Genomic DNA, 17,038 nt, shown 5'->3' with positions numbered 1-17,038 from the left:
ATCCGGATCCTACCTCATGAATGGCTATTATCAGTTAAAGCCAATCTGTACCACTTAAAGCTGGTCTGCACCTTTTAAAAGACTGCTGCATAATGGATGAGCAAGTGGTCGTAGGCATTCTACTAAACAGAGAAACAGTGAGTAAGGCAAAACAGAGGGGAGAGCAGGATCCACCAGTGGAGCTGGAAACGAGGAGGGATACCCTGTCACACAAGAGACTCATTCTGACACCTACTCAGAAGGCAATGTCTGCAGAGATCAACACAGAAGTATAGTTCCGAGGACTGGATGATTTATAACCTCAGAAGAGTGGTCATGGTCAGCAAATGCAACTTCAAATGCCACAAACCAGCAAATAAACAGGCTCAGACACTGCTCAATTCAACACACCCATAATTCACCAATCAGGCCTTGTACTGAAAACACACATTATATCGAACCTCCACAAGCTTTAAATGCTTCAAGCCTCACTCCCATATTTCACAGCTTATGATATAGTTATATCTTTAATCCATGGCAGCCCTTAAACCTAAATATACTGCATAATACTCACTGACATAGTTTCTTCTCTTGCAGGAAAAAGTCATACATGGATGCAGGTACAACTGTCAGACATCCTTGCACATGTTAACAGACTATACTAGCCACTATTGGGTTACCCATGATCGAGGACATAACTAGCAATGAAGCCGAAACTATTGTTGATGACGATAATTATCAAAACTAATTCGCCTTTCTGCAACTCACTTTTCTCCTGTATTCTGAATTTAAAGATGGTAAAAATATGCACCTCATACTTTCGCTCACTCTCACCATGGCCTTACATTCACGCCTTTTCCAGGTAAGCAGCCAAAGACTCTAAGCTGGCCAGAAGGCGCAGGAACTGGGAGAAGACAGTGAAGACGCATCACACTTCAATTTCACACTTGCGGACAGATACTGATAAAGTTGGAGGAAAGCATGGTGGAGATACAGGAGTCTTGACTCAAGTTAGAGGTCAAAGTCACACACAAGTTCTGGAGCAAATGGGGTCGATGACAGGTCAATCAATAGAAGGAGGTTGATAGATATGCACCATGAAATACTTTGTACATTTCGGAAGCCACGAATCTAGTCCCTGTTAAATCTTGAGCAGATGAGGAAGTCTGTCACCAATGTACCACCGAACCACAAGTAATAGCCTCTCAATGTCCAAGTGCCACAGTGCAAGCTCAGACCGTTGGCCTTCATGGCTGTGCATTATATCACACAAAGGAGCTTACAGTAATGGAACTCCATCAATTCAACTCTCAACCTATCACAAGGATGCTGAGGTGCTGCCCCCCCACAAAGCAGCAGTGGTTCCTTGGACCATGTGCCTGCTGTGCTCGCTTAGGAAGGTAGTGTTTGTCCTCTCACTGCTGCCTTTATACCAGTACCTTTGCTATTGTATGTTTGGCAGCACATGATACAGTCTGGACCAATGAGTGTTAGTCTGAAGCAGGCCATCTTGGTACAATGATAGTCAAGGTTGTCCTCCAAAGCCATCCATTGTCTTCTCTACTGAAAGTCAACAGCCTTTCAGTAGCTATCTCCAGTCAATTGGGTAGCATGTAGTAGGAATAGCAGAGTAGGCAAAGGCAGACTAAAGATAGGGACTAACAGAATGCACAAGGTTAGTACAAATATGTCACAAGTTTATTTACATGTTTGGTTTGAAGTGTTTATTTTGCGGTGTTTTAGCTTCTACATTATGGCCACCGGAACAGAGTGGGAGAGCTGATGAATGAAGAGCAAGGATTGTAAATACTGAACTCTCTCTTGCATAAAGGGCAGAAAAAAGGATTGTTGTTTCTTCCCTGCTTCTTCTCTTCAACTATTGGAAGAGACCTCAAAAAATGTATTTCATTGCCTGTGAAGAGCACAGGCACCCTCTATAGTCATGAAGAATGGTATATACATGCAAGGAGTTTTTTTATAAAATGGATAGCAGTATAGGTTGTGATCTCATGAACCATGTATTTGCCTTGCCCTCTTTTGATCCCCTTCTGTGTCTCTGCAGTGAATGCTGCAACATTATACCGAAGATTTGATTTCCAGCTGGTTATTTCACCATGGGTTTGTGAAGTCTCCCTTAAGCAAATGAAAGCAGGAATTATAAGAATTAGAAAGTGCATGGGACTCATACAGTGAGCTTCACAAAATAGACTGGTGTCAATGTGGCTTGTTACATTAATAGAATGTGTGTATTTATAAGTTGTATATGATTTTGTAATATCCATGGTTGGAAAACACTAAGATTCTGACTGATCCTCATCACCACTGAATTTCAAGAATGAATTACTCTTTCACTGGATTACAAGGCGGGACAAAGGCATACATTGATTAGATTAAGCAGTATCTATACCTGTTTTCTCCTTCTACAGCTTCAGCTGAAAATCTAAAATACCCAATTTAGCTGGTAGAAGTGTTACAGTGCAGTAGAACACAGTTCCCTGGTGAATGTTCACTTGGAAGGACTGGAGCTTTGATCTGTTTTCAGTTGTAGCCCTATTATCCATGCTCTGATTTCACGGTCAGCTTTACAAATCTTAAAGCAGACCCATGTTCTGACCAACCAGCACTGTCAAATAGCGATACTGTTTACACATCCTTCTTTCTTGCTTCATAAGTAACGGACCAGCAATCAACCAGAATTGTTATTACATACTGGCATTATCTTGAAACAACAGAGATGCAGAAGAATTTTCATCACAATGGCAGTGAATTTCCAAAGAATATATCTGACACAACTTTCAAATAAAAGATTTTTCAAAAATAAGGACAGAGGGAGTGAAATTCCTCCTGTGCAAAATTATTAATGATTCACTGCAAATATAAAATAGGGAACATGACGACCACATGTGCTAAAATTACCAAAAGGTGCAATTTCACCCTCAAGTATTTAAGATATATTCCAATGTGAGTGTGTTCAGAAGTCATTGAGCACTGGAACTATTCCCAATACAAGTTAATATCAAGTAAAAAGTTTAGCTTTAACTTAATCCTTAAAGTAACCTCTCAATGATACAACATAAAGATCTAGCAAGAAAAATACAAGAAAATCCAATGCAACAGATATGCCAGCTCTTCAAAAAGAAATACTCACTTAACTCCATATCACTGCTCTTTCCATTTGGTCTTGCTCTTTTTCCCCCACTATTTAAACATTTTTATAACGGATTATGATTCCACCATTGTTTCATGCAGACAAATCTATGTTACATATTTGTCTTAACTGAATCTTTTGTTCTTTTAGCAGTGTTCTTAAATTTATCAATGTCAACTGTTGATTTTGCTCCATTTAAACTAACTGTTCTGTTGATTGTTTCCAGCATTTTCTGTTGTCAAACTTTTAGCACCTATTGCACTTGGCATTTACTAAATTTGTCTTTTCCTGTTACTGGCTCACAGGCGAGTGAAAACACGCTTTCACAATTTATCTTATGAGGGAAATGCAAAAGAAAAATAGTCAACACCCAAGATTTAAGGAAACAAGACAAATGTCATTATAATAGATAGGAAAGTTCTAATAATGTAATAAAGATCCTAATGCCATCGCAATACGCAGTATGATGGATAGGTTTATCATTGTACATACCTGCACATAATTTCCAAACAAGACGTTGAACAACTTTATAAAAAAGTTGATTTTTAATCAATATTTTATAATACTACTGAATGGATTAATGAAATTCCTGTAAGAATTTGTTGTAACATGAGTGCAGGGGCTCTCTAGGTCACAGAAGACCTGACTAATGGAGATCCGACTTGATGCAAATTCTCCCATAAATCTGTTCTGTCATGCCTGTTTAGGACATAACAATACATAACTCTTGCACCAATGCAAACTTCTCCCAGACAAGTATATATCAAATCACTTCCACCATCCTTCTAGAGTGCTTCTCTAGCTTCTCATTTATTTTTCAGCCTACCCAAATTTTCCCAGCCAAAAATCAACAATGTTCTACGATTTCTAGATGTTTCATTTTTTTTAAACAGCACTTTGGGCAGAGGTGTCCTTCATTTTTCATTAGTTGTTTGCACCTTCCTTCCATCTGAATACATTGAAGGAGGGGATGCTGCTGCAGGTAGCTTGCCCACAGGCATTGCCTTAGGCCAGATAATACTCTCCTCAATGTGTGTATGATCCACTCTGCCTGAGAAAGAAGTGCTCCATCATCAAGACTTGTAGCAGTTAAAGTTATAGTAGCCCTCAGTGTTTGTGGATCACTGTCTCACATATTGCTTATAAAACATTGGCCTGGGAGTTGTCAAACATGTTTTGTTCAGTTGGCTGATGTCAACAAGAAGTTTAGCTTCACACATGGAGGCTGGAGTTGTCACAATCTTTTTCTCAGAATCCACATGAGCTCGATCAACCTGTGACTCCATGTTTTGCAACCATTGTCTTAACAGCTGCTGCCATTCCTACGTATGGCCACCTTCCCCCTTCCTCCTCCTCATGGCCAACTGTTTTTCCAGAGTATTTCCAGAGATACCAATAAAATTATTTGATTTCCAAGGGCAAAAAGTGCTACCATGACAAGATCAAAGGCACTGAAAACATCAACTGAGCAATCACTGGTTCATGGAATAGGATATAATTCTATTCCAAACATTGCAAATTTATTAGGGAAGAAAACTAGGTCAGGTTTAACATACAACACACCAGAGGACTGATTTTTGCAGTCGAACCTCAGCAACTTACCAAGTTTTTATACTCATTACAACAGAATAGCACCAGAAGTATTTAAATTAACTCACCCTATGTGTAACTATGGAACAGCACAATTTTCCAGCTTAACTTGGAAGTAAAAATGGCATAGCAGGGCACAGAAGAAATTTAGTCCTTTGACCAAATATCGTCACTGCGTTATAGTAAGAGGCAGCAGCCGCACACTAAATGCCACCTGAATGAAAAGCAGGATGAAAAATGACAGCATTATACGTACATGCTGAGGAATATCCTGTCTATCTGCATGTGGGTGGATCCAGCTTTAAAGCAACAAGCTGACCCAAAACCACAGCGTATGAATTGTATTTTGTCAATAAATTAACACGCATTTTGGTTATGTTGGTTTTACAATTTAGTTCACCAATTGTTGGTAAAACAAGGAAGATACCATAAATAGACTTCTGGTCAATTATGCACGTACAGATAAGAAATGAAAACTCCACGAGGTCTGATAACCATGAACAACTGCAGATTATAACATTTGGCTCATAAATAATGACATAGTTCGAACCCAATTTCCTAAGTTTGCACTGCGAAATGTAGATATTGGCAAAATTCGAACTCTGTGCTTGCAGTTTCCTGATCAGAGAGACTGGCAGCCAAGGGTCCTTGCCAGAATGTTATGGAAAATGTTTACCACATAAATCTGCCATGAACATTATATCAAAATGTTGGATCGTGCATGCAGTCACTGCAAAGAGCAAAACATATGCTTAAATTTGACTAATTATGTAACACCATGTCCAACAGTGTCTAAAAAATTGCACACAACTAACTCCTGCAACAACAAACAATGGTTAAACATCATTATAACAGCGAGCAATGGTGAAGCTTTACTTATAAAAACCTGCACTGGTGCAGGTAGTGGCTTTTGTCATACAACAGGAAGTAGCAAACTATTCATGAGCAAGGAAGCATGCTTTTGCCCAAAACGATTTTAAAAATTAAAACATCAAGAAATAATCCAAAAAGTAATCAATTCTACTGTTGCTTCATTTACATAACCTCCAGAGTACAAATGAAACCGAACTAAAATACAAGGATTACTGGAAATAAAACTTGGATGTGGACTGGAAAAATTAAGCAGTGACATTCAGAAAATTTGCACAAGTTATCTAAAAGTCAAATGACAGCAGCTTGGAGTCAGAAGGAAAGAAATCTACTGGTGTATACAGCAAAACATTAATTCAATGTAGTGTAAAACTGGTCAGCATCAACATGTTCTGCTCTTTTTATATTGCATTTTATGCAGGAACTTAACATAAAAACTTATTAGACTGTAATCAAATGACATTGAAAAAGTAGTGACAACAACTTTCTTCAAACACATTCCTTACAAGGGTGCATGCACAAAACAAGTGATGTTTACTAACCCAGACTGAGAAAACCCTTGAAACAATTAATATTTATCCATGCTAGTTGTTTTTCAGGAATTTGCTTGCGAAACAGAATAAGTGCAGATTTGGTCATACTTACAAATATAATCTCATTAACATAAAATAGCTGAGAACCAAGGCACAAGATGAAAATCTTAATAACTAATGGAATTGCAGAGACATGAGCAGATACAGTTAACAAAACATGCTGATGCCCTAAAATCTTTGCCTGAGGAAACATTCCTATTATTAAGTAATAAATAAAATCAAAGGCAACTCTAGTTTCAGTTAAGTCAAACCACTAGACGGAAGCTATTCAAAACAATGTGGAACACAACTTCAAATCATTAGCAGATTAAGAACTTTGGCAAGTAATTGCAAGTTTATGAGCAAGCCATCTAAATTATCTGGGTTTAGGAATTTATAAAGTGAGACATGATAATGAACAGAGTGATGAAATTTCCATTCTTAAGCCTTTATATACCCTTAGGTTAAAAGCTTTGAAAAATAAACATTCAAGCTAACTCCCCACAATATTCAATGTATTATTACTTATTAAAGCATATTTTTAGTGTTGAAGGAAGGTAACAATGCTGCTGCTCTCCAAGAAACAAAATTCTGCCTTACTCAAAGTAGCATTACATTGTAATTCTATTAGTTGAATTGAGCAACACTTGAAACCAGGATGAAATCAGTACTGTCATTCCCCAATTTGACATCTTAATCCAGTTTGCTGCAACATTTATCCCTCAACCTACACATAAAGACACATTATCTGGTTGCTACCAAACTGCTACTTGTCGAACTAACTGCGCAAATACACAGTTGCATCTCCCACAAAGCAAAAGGAACTACACTTCAGAAGTGCTTCAGTGGATGCAAAAACATTTTGCAATGCCCTAAGGATGAGAAAGGTGGTATTAACAATACGGCACAATACAGGCCCTTCAGCCCACCAAATCAAAAAATCTTTTTTGATTGGGAAATCTCAGAAATTTTGATCAGGAGCTAAGTAGTGGTGATGAAAGAGAGTGATGGAAGACAAAAATGCCATGGAGCAAGCTGGTCCAAGAGAAGGAAGCAGTAATTTTGTTCCTTCTAGCTCTGCACCGACAAGACTCTAAATGAATAACTTGCCCTTATTGAGGGTGACTCCCAGCAGTCACTGCAATAACTGCTCAAGACCAATGAAGGTTTGGAAACCAGCAATGTCCCCCTGATCTGCATTGCCAAGTCACCTTGCCTATTTCAATTTGACAGCTGGGGAAGATTGCACAGAGGCCCTTGCAACCTGAACCTTATCACCCAACCTCAGCCTTTTGCTTGAGAAAGAAACAAAAATAGGTCCAATTTCCCAGACTGAAACATGATTAAAAAACCATTTCGAGGTCATTTGACTAACTACTTCTCATCATAAGTCACCCTTGCATACTCATCCCCATTTCTGCATTGAGCTCCACAGAGAAGTCCTTCCCCATGCAACACTCTTTTGAAGCATTGCAAAGCAGCACTGGGATGCAGGAGAAAGAGATATGGGGCAAAGTGATGTTCTCATCCCCATCCACAGATACATCATAAGACCTCCAGTGCCACCTCCAATATCCACGTTCCCCCTCACTCAATCCATAAGCCACTTGAGAACTTGCTGCAACATGCCAGCCAATGCACCCATATCTTCGGTGAAAGTGGGTGCAAGAAACTCACATAAATTCTTCACAAAACTGCATCAATCCACCTCTGAATGATAAACTTGTCGCACTTAGAAACTTATCCCTAATCAGAATACATTATATAATGCCTTCAGCACATTCCATTCAGAAATCCTATTTCAAAGGGGCAGGAAAGAAAAATGGTGCCCTCTGTGCCATCCTTTACCAGCCATTCAGGCACAGGATGCCAGTTCAGAACTTCTGGCAAATAAGAGAGGGATACAGGTTGAAAGGAGCTATTGATAGCTTGGAAACAAAATGGCATTGCACTCTCTCTAAACATGAAACAGTAATAAGCACAAAAGGTCATGAAATAACCTGCAATTTGCAGGGACATCTCTGATGCAAACTTGGCAATGGGTTAATTAGACAGGATAAACAAGCTCCCAGCATTACATCTGTCTTTACCTTCTGATATTCCTCAAGATAGATGATGACTTGCTTCCACCCTAGTTTTGTAGTTCCTGAGATGACTGATAAGATCAACGTGGAAACTGCAGACTTCCACAGATGGTGCCTGATGAGACAGGTGCATGGTTTGACAGGTGATGCACATCTTCTGCTGTTTGCACAGGGTCTTTATGCACTCCCGATGCATGAACTTGATGTTGGTCAATGCCATCCCAAATGCTCCTTCTCCACTTTGTATGGTCATGGCCTAGAGATTCCCAGGAGTCAGTGTGGGTGTTTCTTCAAGGAGGCTTGGAGCACATCCTTGAATCTTTTCCTCTGTCCACCAAGTTATCCCCTCCTATAAACAGAGCTGTTTCAGGAGTCTAGCACTGAACATACTTACTACAGGGTAGCTCTACATGAACCAACACAAGATCTGGAATCACTGCATTTTTTATAGTCAGAAAGGAATGCCCCAATGTTAAAGCTGAGATATGGATGCACTCTTTCAGTTCATATTTAGGAGGGAAAATACACATTTCTAACATTAATTTTATGTGAGATTGCACATAACATTTTGAAAATTGGACATTGACAATTGTAGTGATATCACACCTATTTATAACAAATGGGATTTTCTGCCATTGTTGTTTAAATACTTCTGTCTGGGCTATCCTTTATCAAATGAGGTAGCCTGAAGGATATTAAGAAAAAGACGTACATACATAATTCAACAAAACTCTTTACCAATCTGTACTGTGTAATTTGAATATGTTATACTTCATAGTTCCTGAATTGCCACAGTTGGCTCCACTGCAAAAACAATACTAGATTGCCGGTCTATGCGACTGGAGAAGGGACAATGCAGTTTCAACATACTTTAAAGTGTTACCAGTTTTCCCTTTCAATACACCAGCTGTAAATTCCATTATTCGTGACTAATATCAAACTATTCCGATACCATTTAGTGATGCTCTGCAATTCTTCATAGCGATGAATGAACTGCCTCCTCAGATTCAGCCAGCCCAGACTTACCAGCTCTCATTATTTGAACAAAAAGTTACCCTGAGAATAATAGGTAATTTTTCAAAGAGATTTTGATAACAAGACTTCCATTAATCACTAACAGCAGGTTTTAGACAAAAGTACCTTGCAACAACCGAAGCTCTGATGACAAATCCACACAGCGAAATATTAACTCTTTCTCTCACCACTGCCTATTCCTGCTGAGTACTTCTCACACTCTCATTTATGATCGCACAACTTGGTTGCCTGTTGTACCAACATGTCCTTCACACAAATGCATGCTGTTTATCACCAACTTCGAAATACTCATAAAAAAAATCTGTTCCTATCAAGATGCATCAAATGCTAAAACAACAACTCTTTTATACAACAAAAAATGCTGAAGAAAAGCTTAGAATGTCAAAGAAAAAGGTCAGAAGAAAAAACAGGAAACACTGGAGAATTAAGGCACTGAATTATTGCTTTGCACGATGAATCAGTGTGCTATATATTGTTAGCTGTTTTTTTTTTGGTTAATAGACTAATCAACTATTCTTTTTCTATTTCTTACATTCATTACCATATTGGCTTCCATAGCCTGAAGCACATCTGTCCCAAAATAATGGTGATGAGCTGTAAAACTAAACATGTTCTCTTTATTCAATAATATCGTCACAAAGTTATGCATTATTCACTTTACACACATTTTGTAAAACCTGAGCACAACCTGTGATTTACTACCTACAACTGCTAAGAACTTGCACCTGAAGGAAACAGAAAATTGAGATTGTTTCTGGTTATCAGGTTTCCTTGCCAATATTTGATGCCATGAGACGTCACGGTATCCGGAGTCAACATCGAGGACTCCCAGGGCAATCGTCTTCAAAGCAGTAAATACACTACACTCGAACCAGAACAGTGCAAGAACAGCATTTTCCCCTGGAACTGGAGTATCAGAATATAAATGTAACAACTGCTGCTGGATCACATCATAAGGCAACCATTCAAAACTTCTAAGAACATCAGCAGTGTGAAGACTAATAAAAATAAGAGATTCTCAGAACAATTATGAAACCTGCGATAACATTCCCACGCAACAAAAACTACTTATTTAGTGTAGTGATATAAGAATTGATTGAAGTGGAACATTGGTAAGAGAAACTGCAATAATGCTGACATAAGAATATGACCTTGTGCTCCAGATTTCTAATTCGCCAATGCAGATAAATGAACTGGAAATAATTTGTCAACAACAGACCAGCACATTGAGAGGAGAAAAGTTTAGGGTTGCACAAAAGAGATTTTAAAAAAACACTCCTTCCAGTTTTCTCCTCAATCTCTTTTAGTTGAAGGTGATAACTTCACCTGAGAATAACTCAATAAGCAAGTCAGTTTAGGATTGGGAAGCTGGTAGGGTGCTGCTGGGATTGTGCTGGTGCCCCAGCTGTTCACAATCTATATTGATGATCCAGAGAGGGGACCAAGTGTTATATATCCAAGTTTGGTGATGACACAATGCTAGACAAAAGCACGGATTGTGAAGAGGATGTAATGGCTTCTGGGGGGGATACAGAAAGGCTAAATGAATGGGTGAGGAGATGGGTGTGGAACATGTGGGTTCATACACTTTAGTTGAAAAAAAAGTAAGACAGAGTATTTTTGTTTAAAGTGGTGAGAGTTTGAAAGATGCTGGTGTTCAGAGAGGCCTGGATGTCTTTGTACATGTATCACTGTACATCGGCGGGTACTGAAAGCAATTAGGAATGCAAGCTGTATGTTGGCCTTTACTGCCAGAGGATTTGAGCACAAGAGCTGTCTTACTGCAATTATATAAGGCCTTAATTAGATCACATCTGTGATATTATGCACAGGTCTGGGCTTCGATATAATGAAGGACATACTTGCGATAGATGGAATGTGATAAGGCTCCCCAGATTAATTTCTGGAATTTGTTGTGTCAGAGGGTGAGGGGGAATGAATGGTTGTTCCAAGAGAAGAGATTTCAAATATTTTTCTTATATCATCTTTAATTTGAAAGCAAGCTCATTGAAACATAAAATTATTGCATGGCTTGACAGAGAAGATACAGAACTGACGTTTTCCCTGGCAGAGATGTTTTAAACCAGGAGTTGCATTCTATAAACAAGGGGTTTGGTCATTTCGGGCAGTACTATGGAAGTAACTTCTTCACCCAGAGGGTAGTGAATCTTTAGAATTCTCTAATAAAAAGGGCTGTGGAGGCTCAAGAGCTGGGTATATTCAACTCACAGATCGACAGATTTTTGGATATTACAGAATCAAGGGATATGATGTTACCTGCAGAAAGGGGCACTCAGGTCAAGGATCAGCTGTGCCCTTATTAAATGGTAGAACAGGCCTATTCCTGTTTCTATGTTCTCAGGTTATGCTCTTACACTAACAGGTGGCAAAGACTACCAAGGAACCAATCATAATTTATTTGATCAGTTTGGTGCTGCCAATGGCCCTCCACACCAAAGGGGTATCAGAATCAAGCCTTATTCAGTTAACAGCATTCAATTACAGAAACACACAGCCGAAATCGTTGAACATGGACAAATAGCCTTTATTTTGCACTTTCCAACAAGATGACAGATAAATGTCAGATTCACAGCAAGGATCTTTCATAAATAGCTGAAGCTCATTGTTAATTGAGTCCTTGTACAATTGCTGCTTCAGCACAATCTGAAGAAGCACCAGCATCACTGACAGCAACGTCTGGATCTTCAAATTTAACTGGGCAGGTGCAGATGGCAGAATTTGTCAGCATTTTAAGAGCAATGAACAGAGAACACCAACAGTTTTGCCTTGATCCTCAGTCTAGCCTGTGATAATGCCCATAAAGCAACATTTCTTGCAGTGATCCCCACAGTCAAGCCTGTGATAAAGCACACATTGCAGAATTTATGTGCAGCGATTCCCACTGCTAAGCCTGTGATAATGCACACATTGCAACATTTCTGTGCAGAGCTCCAGGCATGTTAGACTTTACTTCAAAGATCCTCTTGAATTAACAAACCTCAATTCCTATCAGGTAAAAGACAACACAATGATTTATCTCAACGTATTGGTATTGGTTTATTATTGTCACTTGTACCGAGGTACAGTGAAAAGCTTGTCTTACAAACCGATCGTACAGGTCAATTCATTACACAGTGCAGTTACATTGAGTTAGTACAGAGTGCTTTGATGTAGTACAGGTAAAAACAGTAACAGTACAGAGTAAAGTGTCACAGCTACAGAGAAAGTGCAGTGCAATAAGGTGTAAGGTCACAACAAGGTAGATCGTGAGGTCATAGTCCATCTCATTGTATAAGGGAACCGTTCAATAGTCTTATCACAGTGGGGTAGAAGCTGTCCTTAAGTCTGATGGTAAGTGCCCTCAGGCACCTGTATCTCCTACCCGATGGAAGAGGAGAGAAGCGAGAATGTCCCAGGTGGGTGGGGTCTTTGATTATGCTGGCTGCTACACCAAGACAACGAGAGGTAAAGACAGAGTCCAAGGAGGGAAGACTGGTGTCCGTGATGCGCTGGGCTGTGTCCACAACTCTCTGCAGCTTCTTGCGGTCCTGGGCAGAGCAGTTGCCGTACCAAGCCGTGATACATCCAGATAGGATGCTTTCAATGGTGCATCGCTAAAAGTTGGTGAGAGTCAAAGGGGACAAACCAAATTTCTTTAGCCTCCTGAGGAAGTAGAGGCGCTGGTGAGCTTTCTTGGCCATGGCATCTACGTGATTTGACCAGGACAGGCTGTTGGTGGTGTTCACACCCAGGAACTTGAAGCTCTCAACCCTCTTGACCTCAGTACCATTAATGTAGGCAGGTACATGTACACCGCCCCCTTTCCTGCAGTCAATGACCAGCTCTTTTGTTGACATTGAGGGAAAGGTTGTTGTCATGACACCATTCCATTAAGCTCTCTATCTCCTTCCTGTACTCCGACTCATCGCTGTTGGAGATACGGCCTACAACGGTGGTATCATCTGCAAACTTGTAGATGAAGTTAGAGCAGAATCTGGCCACACAGTCGTGAGTGTATAAGGAGTAGAGGGCTGAGGATGCAGCCTTGTGGGGCACTAGTGTTGAGAATAATCATGCCGGAGGTATTGCTGCCTATCCTCACTGATTGCGGTCTGTTTGTTAGAAAGTCAAGGATCCAGTTACAGAGGGAGGTGTTGAGTCCTAGGTCTCGGAGTTTGGTGACAAGCTTGCTTGGAATTATTGTATTGAAGGCAGAGCTGTAGTCAATAAACAATAGTCTAACGGAGGTGTCTTTACTGTCCAGGTGCTCCAGAGCTGAGTGTAGGGCCAGGGAGATGGCATCCGCTGTACACCTGTTTCGCCGATAGGCGAACTGCAATGGGTCCAGGTTGTCTGGTAGGCTGGAGTTGATGCGTGCCATGACCAACCTCTCGAAGCACTTCATGATGGTGGATGCCAGAGCCACTGGACGGTAGTCATTGAGGCACGTTACCTTGCTTTTCTTTGGTACCGGGATTATAGTGGTCTTCTTAAAACAGGAGGGAACCTGAGATTGAAGCAGGGAGAGGTTGAATATGTCCGCAAATACTTCTGTCAGCTGGTCAGCACAAGATCGGAGCACGCGGCCGGGGACACCATCTGGGCCAGGTGCTTTCCTCGTGTTCACTCTCCGGAAGACTGATCTTACATTCTCCACTGTGATCACAGGTTCAGCTGCATTGGTGGTTGTCAGGGTGGATGGTGACAACCCACTTCCCTTTTGTTCAAAACGCGCATAGAATGCGTTAAGTTCATCAAGAAGGGATGTGCTGTTGTTAGCTATGCAGCCCGACTTCGTCTTGTAGCCTGTTATGGCATGCAAGCCCTGCCATAACTGGCGGCTGGTCAGGGACTCTATTTTGAGTTGGTATTGCCTCTTGGCATCCCTGATAGCTTTCCGAAGGTCATACCTCGATTTCTTGTACATATCAGGATCACCAGATTTGTGTGCAGCAGTCCTCTCCTTCAGTAGGGAGTGGATCTCCCGGTTCATCCATGGTTTCCTGTTTGGGAACACCCATATTGTCTTCTTTGGTACACAGTCCTCCACACACTTGCTGATAAAGTCCGTGATGGTGGTGACATACTCATCAAGGCTGGCAGCTGAGTCTTTGAACATGGACCAGTCCACTGTCTCAAAGCAGTCACGTAGGAGCTCATCTACTTCCTCAGACCAGCACTGCACGACTCTCCGTACCAGATCCTCCTGTTTCAGTTTCTGTTCATATGCAGGAAGAAGGAGCACAGCCTGGTGGTCTGATTTCCCAAAGTGAGGACGAGGGGTGGCTCGGAAGGCATCTTTGATGGTTGTATAGCAGTGGTCAAGGGTGTTGGCGCCCCTGATGGAGCAGCAGGTGGTAACACACTCTTGAGGTTGGCCTGATTGAAGTCCCCTGCGATGATGAAGAGGGCCTCAGGATGTCCTGTCTCAAGGTTGTTAACTACGGAGTACAGCTCCGTTTGGTAGCATGTCTGCTTATAATCCTAAAATTTCAAAACAATAAATGATTTCCTAACTTTTCTGAGTGAACTATCCAGCTTTGCATCGTAAAGGAATCTGTGTAACATCAGACAATTGGACGAAGCCAGAGCACCTCAAGCTTGATACAACCGATCTCAGTTTAGCATGAAAATATCAACACAGGATTTGCAAAAAAAAAAAAAATCCCCCTATGTGGTGCTGATCTCCAATAGTCAATCAGCTGGGAAGTGCTGGCTCCAACCTGTGCTGTGCCACAGATTCTGTTACTCAGAAATACCATCAGTTGAGGGACAGGGTCAGATTAAGCCCCGCTCCTGAAAATGCTGAAAAAAATAACAGTCAGACTTCTTAACTCGAAATGTCGACCATCCCCTTGCCGACACAGATGCTGCTCCACCCGCTGAGTTCTTCCAGCTGTTTATTTTTTGTTCCCAACATCTGCAGTCTCTTGCGTCTCCTCAATACCTAGCTTATCTGTCACCCATTGCAAGGTTAAGGATACTAAATGTGCTTGGCATCCGGAAACATTCATAAACCATTCCAACATTATTAAAATATAATCAAACTAGTAAAAACTACAAAAACACTAAAATAGTTAAAATTACTTAATACCTTTAAATAAATTGTAAAACAGCGCTAAATGATACATCTGTCTCACAGCTCCCATGACCCAGGTGCAATTTAGACCTCTGGTGCTGCCTGTGGGAGTTTGCATGTTCTCCCTCTGATGATATGGGTTCCCCGCAAGTGCTCTAACTTCTGCCCATATCCCAAAGACATGTGGGCTGTTAGGTGAATTGGCTGCTGTGAATTACCCCTGGTTTTGGTGGTTGATAGGCAAATTGAGGGATGGGCATGTGAGAGAGCAGAGGTTAGAGGGAAATAGGTTGAGGAATGGGATGGCTCCAAGAGCTGACATAGACTTCATGGGCCAATTGGTGTCCTTCTATGTCACATGGAACATGAAACTAAAATTTTAAACAATCTAAATCAATTTACACTTGCATTATTGCCTTGCAGCCGATTTCCTCCATCAAAGTCAATGGAGAAGAGTCCCATGCACCAGAGCAATGTTCTGTAGGTTCTTTGAGCAGATTCCCCAGCTTAAGAGCTGTGGAACTGCAGTAAATTCTTCTCTGCAGTAAGTTCTTCTCTACAGTAAGTTCATGCTTCATTGCTTAGTTCCATACAGCATGCAGCACCAGAGTGCAGTCGTGAATTTGCCCAAGAACATATGCAAGCATGTTCCCACATGCTTGACCAAAAATCCTTAACTTGCTGTCACTGAATGCCAAGAAATTCCAGAAGTTCTACGGAATATTTTCCAAGGAAATACCAGCAGTTCTGTGGAACATCTGGAATTTGTTGATGTGTGGTAATAGCCAGCTCAGAATTTCTACGTAAACATGCAATGGGGTGGGGACAGGGGGGGGCAACCTCACAAAATAAGGCCTGCTGCTTTCAGTGCATGATCCTGCACATGATTACAATAATATGCCCATCTCTTTTCTAACATTTTAAGAATTTTAATTTACTTTTAAACCTTCACCTTCCCTTAATGACCCTTAACAGAAGGAAAATGCAATGGGCCTGATGCTGCAATCCTGAAATGGAAACAGAAACATCATCATCTGCAGAGAACAAATATTTAAGTTCAATATCCTTTCATTTGATTTGGAAGAATTAGAAGCTGAAATCAACTTCCATTGAATGAACTTGCTTCAGTAGCAATCCAGGAATGGAGGAACTGGGGAATTTACCATTTCCATGTACACATATTTCAGTGTCATCAAAAACAACTGCTCTGTCTGAAACCAAGACATTTCATCCTTAAGCAATGTGAAGTATAATTAAGGAGGAGGAAATACATATGGCATTTAAATCATCGCAGAAGTATTGTGAAATTCTCTAGCAACGGAAACAGACTTACCCACATATTAGAACATTATCAGCAATATCAGGTAGAGGTAGGTGAGATTATATATTTAAGGGAAAAAAAAGCAGAGGAATACTGATGTAGAAGTAACTTGGAGGAAACCAGCCATCATTTATTTAAAATAAGAGATCTGTCCTGACAAATCGTAATGATGTCTTTAGAGATGCTGCAGAACAGATCAAGGATTCCCAAAATTATCTCGGGCATTCAAATGTTGGTATGATTCCTCAAGTGGCAGGTCTACACAACCGGAGTCAGTATTTCTGAGCTATGGAAGTTAATTATTTAAATGTGGCTATGCCATCAAGTCCACAGGGATCTCGTCATTTGCAGCTTTGAGAG

General features: G+C 40.6%; 1 protein-coding gene across 12 annotated transcripts in view; it reads right to left on the bottom strand.

The window, feature by feature from the left end:
* LOC127567769 (1-phosphatidylinositol 4,5-bisphosphate phosphodiesterase beta-4) overlaps positions 1–17,038 on the bottom strand; it is a 473,077-nt gene that overhangs the window by 273,664 nt on the left and 182,375 nt on the right. The window lies entirely within an intron of this gene.

This window comes from Pristis pectinata, chromosome 3 (assembly GCF_009764475.1).
Source record: "Pristis pectinata isolate sPriPec2 chromosome 3, sPriPec2.1.pri, whole genome shotgun sequence".
NCBI classification, from domain to species: domain Eukaryota; kingdom Metazoa; phylum Chordata; class Chondrichthyes; order Rhinopristiformes; family Pristidae; genus Pristis; species Pristis pectinata.
The sequence above is the reverse complement of the archived record's forward strand: the minus strand, read 5'-3'. Positions and strand labels throughout refer to the sequence as shown.